Below are 9,759 nucleotides of genomic sequence, written 5' to 3'. Positions count from 1 at the left end.
CTCTGAAAGCACCCAGGTACATGACGATGATCTGTGCCTCGGCGGTCAGCTTGTCCACCAGGAGCTGCTGGTATGCTTGGGCCAAGTCCAAGTTACATAGGACCTTGGCTCCTGCCAATGTTGCTAGGACATGGCTGTCCACAGGTTCTGGGTACGCGTGGTCCCTCAGTGCCTTGTGTTTTTTTAAATATAATTTTATTAAATTTTAAGACAAATAACAAATCCGATACATCACTAAGAAATGTCCGGTGCAACATAAGCACAGTATCTTAAATTGAAAAGCAAGTATACAGGTACATTGTATTATTAACATTCCATGTTCCGTAAGTTAAAAGTGCAATAAACTTTGGTAATGCTTATTGTTAGGAATGACACCCCCCTCTATAAGATATTCAACAACTGGAAACCAAACTGCTTGAAAATTTTTCAAAATATTTTATTTTGCATTTAATTCCCATAATACAAGTTTATACAAAACATCATAACAAAGGAAGGAATAACATTTAAACTAATTTGTCAAGGATAGCCTACAATATGCCCCAGTTGGACTAATTTCTAATATATCTATTATCCTATCTTTATAATCCACTTGGGAACGTTCCCACAAACTTAATTCTACATTCCAAAAATATATCATTATACAATTCATACATCTTTTGTTTTCTTTACCCCCCTTAACCACAAATTAATTTTTTCAATTGCTATTAATAACTTGTCAATTTATTTCTTTACACTTCTAATATATAATTTTATTATGCAACTATTACAATTAAAGCAAAGCAAGAATTACTGCTGAACACCAAAATTTTTATCTTCTAGTGTTTATCTTCAGGACGTGTTGCCCGCTCCGGAATCTTTGGTTCCCCAAAGGAATCCCTAAAAGAGACTCGCCATTGGCGGGCTGGGGATATTCCCCATACAGTCTTACCCGCGTTGTGCAAAATCCCAACTTAAATTTAAGTAAAAGTTTTTATTCCAGCACTGCCCATTTCACATCCTTATCAGGTCTAGTCCTGTGAGCCACTGTCAGCCTGCCACAATAGCAGTAATCATTTCCTCTCCCGAAGATACATCATGGGCTGTCCAAGTCCTTCCCCCTTGGGTAACTCTGAGATGACCCAGAGGTAATCATCGATATGGTATTTTTAGTTCTATTAGTCTCTGTACTCTGTATTTCTTCGAGTCATCAAGATTTCATATGGGAGATCTGGGAATATTTGGGTGATAACATCATCTAGTTTCAAACCTTTTTGACTATGAGCAGTTTCTAAAATTAATTTCTTTGTTTTAATGTCCACAATCTCTGCAATAACATCCGGGATTAAGGCTGGTGACCCGGCTCTACTAGTGTTTAGTCTGTCTGCTGTCATAACCACTATACCCGAAAGTTTCCACTCACCACTCAGCCACGAATTTAAAGCTGTAGTCAGGTTGGTGTTCAGTTCAAAGTTTGGTGGAATCCCTCGAATTTTAATTTTCCGCTCATGCATTCTAAGTTCTAGTAACATTAACTTACTTTTGGACCAGGCTTCATAATCACGTAGCTCCAAGATAGCTTGTTTGTTATTTTTGACTTCTGCTGCAGCTGAGTCTGCAACAGCTTTAATTTCTTCCATGCTCTTTGTTAAGTTGTCTATTTTTGTAGTCATTGGAATGATAAGGCTCTTGATTTCTTTTTTTATTTCTTGTTTCAGTTCTGTAAAAAATTCTTGCATGTGTTTTTTTTAGATTGAGCCTTCACGTTTCCTTTTACTGGCTCAAGCCTCCTCTCCTTCTGATTCAAGCCGCGTGGGGGAGTCTTCATTAGATAATTCTGTTTCTTACTCAGCTGGTGGAGGTCTGTGTATTTTCTTCTTTTCACCCTTGGGTCATCCCATCTCAGCCTTCAAGATTAGGAGTTTTATTATTATTTATGGTAGGCATTTTAAATTCTTTTAGTTTGAAACAATGCAGAGACAGCGTCTGGTGCGAGAGTTCTAATCGACATCTACTGGAAGTCCCCCCCTTGATTTTTTTTAAATATTTACCTATGTAATTGCTATTCCCCAGTGGTGTTATTTTATCAAGAACAAAGTGTTCCCATAACTTATTTTGCCATAGATTTATAGTAGGGCCAGAAGAGTCTTTCCATTTTTGAGCAATACTTATACTAGCAATAGCAATTAAAGTCAGTACTAATGTATTTTTTGCTTTATTTTCAGGTGTGCCAGGCCACATATCCAACAGGAATGTTTCTAGAGTGAATGGTAAGTCTATCCCCATAATAAGTTTGATCTGTAATGAGATTTGTTTCCAGAACTAATTTATTACTGGGCATTGCCACCGACAATAAATGTAGTCTGCTATTGACCTGCATTTTTTCCAACACTTCTTCTGCATTGTTGGGTTAATTTTGTGTAGCCTAAAGGTAAAGGTAAAGGTTCCCTATATGTTTGGAGTCGAGGCAAGTTGAGACCTCCCATTGTCAGCGGCTTGGAGAGGGAGCGACTATCTATATGAGATTTCTTATAATTCCAAACAAAGCGTTGAGTCTCTTTCTGCCAATTATTCAGATCTTTTTCTGGTATGAATAACGGCAGCGTTCTGAAGAGAAATAGAAAGCACGGGAAAACAAAAGTTTTGATCAGTTGCACGCGATCCGCTAGAGAGAGCTTCAGTGCATTCCATTTCTTCATCTTTTCTTGTGATTCCGTGAAAGCTTTGTGGTAGTTACATTCTAACAAGTTATGCAGATCCAAAGGACTATGAACTCCTAGATGCCTCCAAGTACCTTCCACCCAGCGAAATTGAATTGATTTGAGCAATTTTGACCGCGTTTTGTTGGAAAGAACAATAGGAAATATTTCCGACTTTGTGGTGTTGAGATGTAGGCCAGACAGTGATCCAAATCTAGCAAGAGTAACTTGAATGGCAGGTATAGACCGTTCTGGGTCAGAAATATACAAAGTAATGTCATCAGCATATATTCGTTAATTTATGCTCTTGTCCATTGACCCAGATGCCAGTAAAGTCCTGGTTATGCCGCAGTTCATTCGCTAGTGGTTCTACTGCGAACGCAAAGATAAGCGGTGAGAGAGGGCATCCCTGCCTAGTTCCTCTAGATGGTGAGAAGAAGTTTGAATTGTAGCCATTCACTCGTACTCTGGACTTCGGATGAGCATATAGCACTCTCAATGTGTTGAGAAAGTTTTGGCCAAAACCCCTCTGTCACTGAGTGATGGCATCTCCTCTCTATCAGTTCTTAGCAAAATGGTTGAGTGCATGCCAACTTTGTTATGCTAACTTTAGCTTTTGGCATCCCACCTCAGATAGTGGTCTTTCCCAGCACTGTTACCTGAAGTTCTTTAAATACAGATGCTGGGGAATGTATGTGGGACCTTCTGTTTGCATAGCATGTGCTTTATCACTGAACTGCTGCCCTTCCCGCTTGTTGGCACACAGCAAAGTAGTTATATGCATGCCCACTCAATGTGCTAAATTTGGCCTTTGGCACCCCCCCACAGACCACCTACATGTGAGTTAGCAATGCCCAAATTGAATCCCAGCATGAATACAAGCAACTTGGTAAGGGACTGCAGCTCAGCGGTACAAAACATGGTTCTGGGTTCAGTTCATGAAGTCACCAGTTGACATTATCTCAAACAGCAATACTGAAAACAACTTCAGCCTGGAACCTAGAAGAGGTCTTCTGCCAGTTGGTGCAGACAGTAGATAGACAGGTGGACCAATACTTTTAACAGGGTATGGCAGTCTACATCTCTGAAAAACATAGCCTGAAATAATCTTATAAACAGGACCTAAAAGAGCAAAAATTCACCATAGGAGAAGGAAGCTGGTTAATTCAAAGAAGTATATTTTATTGGCAAAACACTTAGCAACATGGTTGTGTTCAGCTTAGTCTAAAAATTCTTATACCCATTTTCAGCTAGAAAAACCGATCTCTGAAATTCAATAGAAACTGGAAGCATCAAGTTGCTAAAATAATATTCTTGTTAGAGTACCTTTAGTGACATGACTGATTAATTAATTGGCGAGGCAAGTTATTGAACTTGTATATACATACGTGTACATACATAGAGCTGTCAGTTTCCAGTTGGTACAAACTGGTCTTAGTATTGATTAGGAACAAATAGGAAACAATAATCTCTTAATTAGCTGCCACTACATACACTTCACAGTGTATTTTTGAGTCATATACTATATATTCAGCTACCTTTTCAAGCCTAATTGCTTAAAGAAAGCATCAGACTAATAATTCCTGTTCCTTAGCTGAAGATCACTCTACGGTTAAGTGCAGGTCATTTGTTTTTTTCCTAGTGATCAACAACAGAAATATAACGTATTACAGTCCAGTTCTAAACTCATATTTGTCTTCAAGTTTGGGGTTTTAGATACACAAATATAGACATTGAGCGTACTCTGTTAACATCAGATGAGAAAGCACTTCCCCCCACCCCACCCATGGAATGTATGTTTCACTCTAAGCTGACTGCCTGTTGTATTTTGCATTGGCTACAGTCGTTGGGCTGCAAACTGTTTTTTAAAAGCTGCATAGTTTGGTAAGTCTATAAAAAGCATGCTGGAGTCACATGCTGCGGTGTCTGTTGTGTGATGTCCTAAAGGCTATTCCGATGCTTTAGCAGTTCCATCATAAGACCCGATATGCTTTGATCAGGCCCACAAGACATTCCTTGCATGGATTCGTAGGCCAGACCTTTTGGTATCAAAACTCTGTGAAAGCAAAACAGCAAATTATGAGTTATTTCTTCCACAAAGTAAAAGAACTTGTTACATACTTTTCTTTTTAAATGGAATAATAGGTTTTTTCCCATAGGTATCTTTACCTGTGTCTGTGTGTCTCTGTGCATTGTAATCCAGACAGAGACTTCAGAGAGACAACTCCATCTTTGATCTATATTTAAATGTGTATCTGTATCTTTGATCTATATTTAAATGTATATCTGTATCTTTCTTTCATCCATATCTGTGTCTCTGTTTGTCTGCATGGTGACCCAAACAAAGCAACTGCAAACAGATAGACAGTGCAGAATGATACAGGTCACAGTCACACAGAGGAAGGTCAGACTACTTTGTCTTTTCAAGGCCAGACATTTTAACTAGGGTTACCACTAGACATTTTAAATCTACTCAAGTGTGGCAAGTTTGTCTTGAGTCTTCTTCCTGCCCTTTCCTTTCTTGATTCCTTTTTTTGTTTCCATGCCAGTCAACAGACAATTTCAAAAGGCATCGGTTTTAAATTTACTATCGCCTTTGTATGAGAAATAACCAAGTTCCCCCCCTATCTATTCCAGGTTTATTTTGCCCTTTCTTCAAGAATATCAGACTGGCTTACATGATACTTTATTCTGTCATTTTACCTTCACAACAAACCCTGTTTTCCAAATAGGAATAGGTTTTTGTAGTTTCCCTGAAGTTGCTGTCACTGCAAATACAACACAGTTGCAATGGGGCTTCCTGTAGATTTTTACTGCCCAGTTCCCCTACAGTGGCCACCTCCCCACACACACACCATGACTTTTCCAGTTTTTTTAAAACCTGGGATCAAAATCATTGTATTGGTGTAACAATATACAATGTGTTTATAGGGTTCTTGGAATTCCCAGCTTTTTAAAAAGTCTCTAGCCTCTTTCACTGAGGTGATATGCCTTTCCCCTTATATCTCCACAATGGAAGGGGATATAAACTTACTTTAAAAAGGAACACTGGGAATTCAGAGAACCTGACACACAGAATGTTGTAATGTTATAATGATACAACAATATGCAACTATTAAAAAGCAAACCATAAAGCACCCTGGTGGTAGGGGGAGGAGAGGGCCGCTGTAGGGACAGTGGCAGAGGAAATGGCTACCATATAGGAGGGGGACCAGGAAAATCCAAACTTTCCCACCCACACAACAGCCAGTCAGGCTTTCCAAAACAAAATTGGTTTGGGAAAGATCAGAGAAAAGCTGTGGAAATCCCTGGAGGTGAACAAGCAAATGTACCATGATGATGTGGTGAAGCAAGAAAAAAGACCACTTCCCAACAACATTGAACCCTGGCCAATAACCCAGGCGGAAATGGACCCTGTGAGGTAAATTAAGTGGAGACTGATTGGCCCACGGTCACCCAGGGAGCTTCATGACAGGGTAGGAATTTGAACCTGAGTTTCCCTAGTCTGGTGTTATGATGACCACTACTCTAATAGACTTCTGTGGGAAATATGGCAGTCATGATCCCAGATGAGAAACCAGTGTTTTGAATGGATTATCATAATACTAGGCAGCCTGAGAAGGCTGTTTTATACAGTCTAGCTCAAATCCAGCTAAAGATAATTATCATGAGGTCCTATTGAAATATGGAGCTGCGGTGGCTCAAGTGGTTAAGACGCTGAACTGCAGGCTGTGGAAGGTCAGTAGTTCAGCAGTTCAAGACCCGGGTGCCGCATGATGGAGTGAGCTCCCATCTCTAGTTCCAGCTCCTGCCAACCTAGCAGTTCGAAAGCAAGAAATTGCAAGTAGATAAATAGGGACCACTTCAGTGGGAAGGTAACAACGTTCCGTGCGCCTTGGTGTTTAGTCATGCCAACCACATGACCACGGAAACGTCTTCAGACAGCGCTGGCTCTTCGGCTTTGAAACGGAGATGAGCACCGCAACCCTACAGTCGGATTCGACTGGCTTTCGAGCAAGGGAACCTTTACCTTTTACCTATTGAAAATAATTGGAAGGGCAATCTTCCTATCTTTGTTCCACTGGTTTTAAAGGAACATAATCATGATCTACTTCAGCTAGATTATGGCCATCAGTTCCAGAAAGCTACATATGACCCATGCTAGATTTTAAGTCTAGATACTTCACAGCTGAGTAAATCCACTACCAGTTTATTGACAAGCAATAACAATATTACAAGAGAACCAAAAAGCAATACATTTGCGCTAATTCACTGGGCCCAGATATCTCTCTCTCTCTCTCTCTCTCTCTCTCTCTCTCTCTCTCTCTCTCTCTCTCTCTCTGTGTGTGTGTGTGTGTGTGTGTGTGTGTGTAGACAGTGCAAAAAAGAACAGAGGAAACACTGCTCATATTTCTGCCATGTGGCACCATCAAACATTGTCTCTACTGGGGAAAAAGGCAAGTCTATTAGCATCTTTAAAAGATCTTAGTTGGGGCATTTGGCTACATCAGCACCACCTAGTGGCAAAACTGCAAAGGAGAAAGCAGAATTCTTTGTGAAATGTGAACTGTCTTGTGCTTCCCAGACGGCATGCATAATGATTTATAGATGCACAGGCAAACATTGCATGAACCACGACTTTTATGTAATGCATCTAATAAATACGACGTTATTGATGTGCAAATGTCAAATGCAATATTTGATATAACAGTGTGATGTCTCTCTTGCCTTTCTAAAAAATATTTTCAGTGATGTGCATACTTTGCAATTTCTACTAACAACTCATTGCTGATTCACTGCTTCCTAAACAGTTGCTGGTCTGAATCTCTAACCTGGCCTCTGCTGACCCTCTTGTATGTAGCTTAAAATAATTCTCCTTCATCCCCTTGGTCTATTAAAACGCTTAGGAGTTTACAGCAAAAACAGAAGAGCTATGCACTACTTTCAAGAAGACAAAATGTGTATCTCCGTTGAACATCAGGTTTTCATTTGGGTTATACAAACGTAGACTCACAGAAAGACCACAGTTTGTGCATTTTTTTTCTTGTTGTTCTATCCCTATCCAAATAAGAGGGGCCAAGGCAAAAACAAAGATTTTTTTCGCCATTTGTCTTCCCCCACCCGTGCTTCCTTAACAGACCCAGGAAAAGAGAGCCATACAGGAAAGCAATGGGATTAGGACCTAAATTTCATTCACGTCTACATGTTTGTGGCTGCAGTCTATCTGCATGGCATTGCTGTCAATGGAATCTGCATTCCATTGTGGATTTGAATACACCTCCAGATGCACATATAAATTTAGAATCCAGTGGCTCCTTTAAGACCAACAAAGGTTTATTCAATGGATGAGCTTTGTTTGGATGAGCTTTGTTGGTCTTAAAGGTGCCACTGGATTCTAAATTTGCTGCTTCAGACCAACATGGCTGATTACCTAGATGCACATATGTTTGCGTGTGGTAAACAGATGCACAATCATGAAGTCAATTGTTGTTGCATCTTCTACTAGCCAAAGCTTCCTGAGGTGAGAGATATTTAGCAATTTCAACTAGGTGTGAGCTAGGGTCAGTATCTGGTGAAGCATAAGGAATTGGACCCCAGCACCAAAACAAATCACATAGAAGATGCCTCAGTTGGCAAATACAAACTTCATGTTTAAATTTCTAAACCAATCAGGTGAAAATAAAAGCTACTGAAAACAGCAGAAGGAACCAAAAAGGACCTCACATGTCAGAAGGCTACCCACAGGCCATGGATGCAGTCACCATCCATGGAACACCACCTTCCACTTCTGACAACTACTCTGCTGATTCTGAACAGGTAAAAAAAAATTCCTCCCAAAGACCTACATGGTTCCTATTATCAGGGGTCGTTTCGTAGAAAAAGAGGTGCAGGAGCTCATTAGCATATCTCAGTAGCATAACTTATTTGCATATGCCACAACCCCTGACATCACCAGAAGTGTGTCAGAAGGCAACACCCACCACTCCAGGCTCCACCCCAAAAATCTCCAGGTATCTCCCAACTCAGATTCAAACCTGGGTCTCCCAAATCCTTGTCTGGAACACTTACCACTACACAACACTTCATGGGGCAGCGGCTGCTAAGCAGTAGCAAGCAGCTGGGCCTGCATGAGTTATGCAAGTGGCATGGGGGCTGCTATGCTCTCTCCCCCTACATTTTACTGACAGAAACAAATGCTTGAAGGCTGGGAGAGATATTACTTAAAAGGGTAATGTTTATAGCAGTCTTGAGGAGCATGCGTTCTATTGCACCTTCACACAGATTAAGACCAGACAAGGTATAATCCCCAAAAGATATCACACCAGCAGCCATGTACACAATGCTGCCCATGTTTGCCATCTAGAAGAAGAAGAGATTGGATTTATACCCCGCCCTTCACTACCCAAAGGTGTCTCAGAGCAGCTTACAAACTCCTTTCCCTTCCCCTCTCCTCAACAGACACCCTGTGAGGTAGGTGGGGCTGAGAGACCTCTTGACAGAAACTGCTCTTTTTCAAGGACAGCTCATATCAGAGCTATGGCTTGCCCAAGGTCATCCAGCCAGGTGCAAGTGGAGGAGTGGGGAATCAAACCCGGTTCTCCGAGATTAGAGTCCACACACTTAACCACTACACCAAACTGGCTCTACCATAAAGACAAGTCATTTATCACTCCACCTGGAGCCTGGCAACCCTACCCCCCAATGGAGACACTGGGGTTATTGGGGTTATTAAACATCCCCACCCCCCATGTTACACTTTATTTTATGCTTGCTTTACTGCATGCAGGTGAGGGATTGGGTGGTGCAGCAAGGGCAGGATCTGAGACGCGGCTGCCCAAAGGTGCCATTGGGTGCGTTGCTTCCCTGGCTGAAGAGTGCTGCAGGGAAGGCTGTGCCCGACTCGTCCCCTTTGGCTGCAAAGTTTCTGTGTGGAGCAAAGCAGGTGTGCCCCCGTCTCCCCCCTCCCCCCATGCATCGGGCATGCGCACCGCCTCTCTTTCTCCAACAATGCTCCTTCGGCTGCTGACTTGTGTTGTTTCCCTCCTGGCAGACTGACCGGCACAGTTGCTCCCGCTGAACCCCC

This window comes from Gekko japonicus, unplaced genomic scaffold, assembly GCF_001447785.1.
Source record: "Gekko japonicus isolate JY-2015 unplaced genomic scaffold, Gekko_japonicus_V1.1 scaffold742, whole genome shotgun sequence".
NCBI lineage: Eukaryota > Metazoa > Chordata > Lepidosauria > Squamata > Gekkonidae > Gekko > Gekko japonicus.
The sequence above is the reverse complement of the archived record's forward strand: the minus strand, read 5'-3'. Positions refer to the sequence as shown.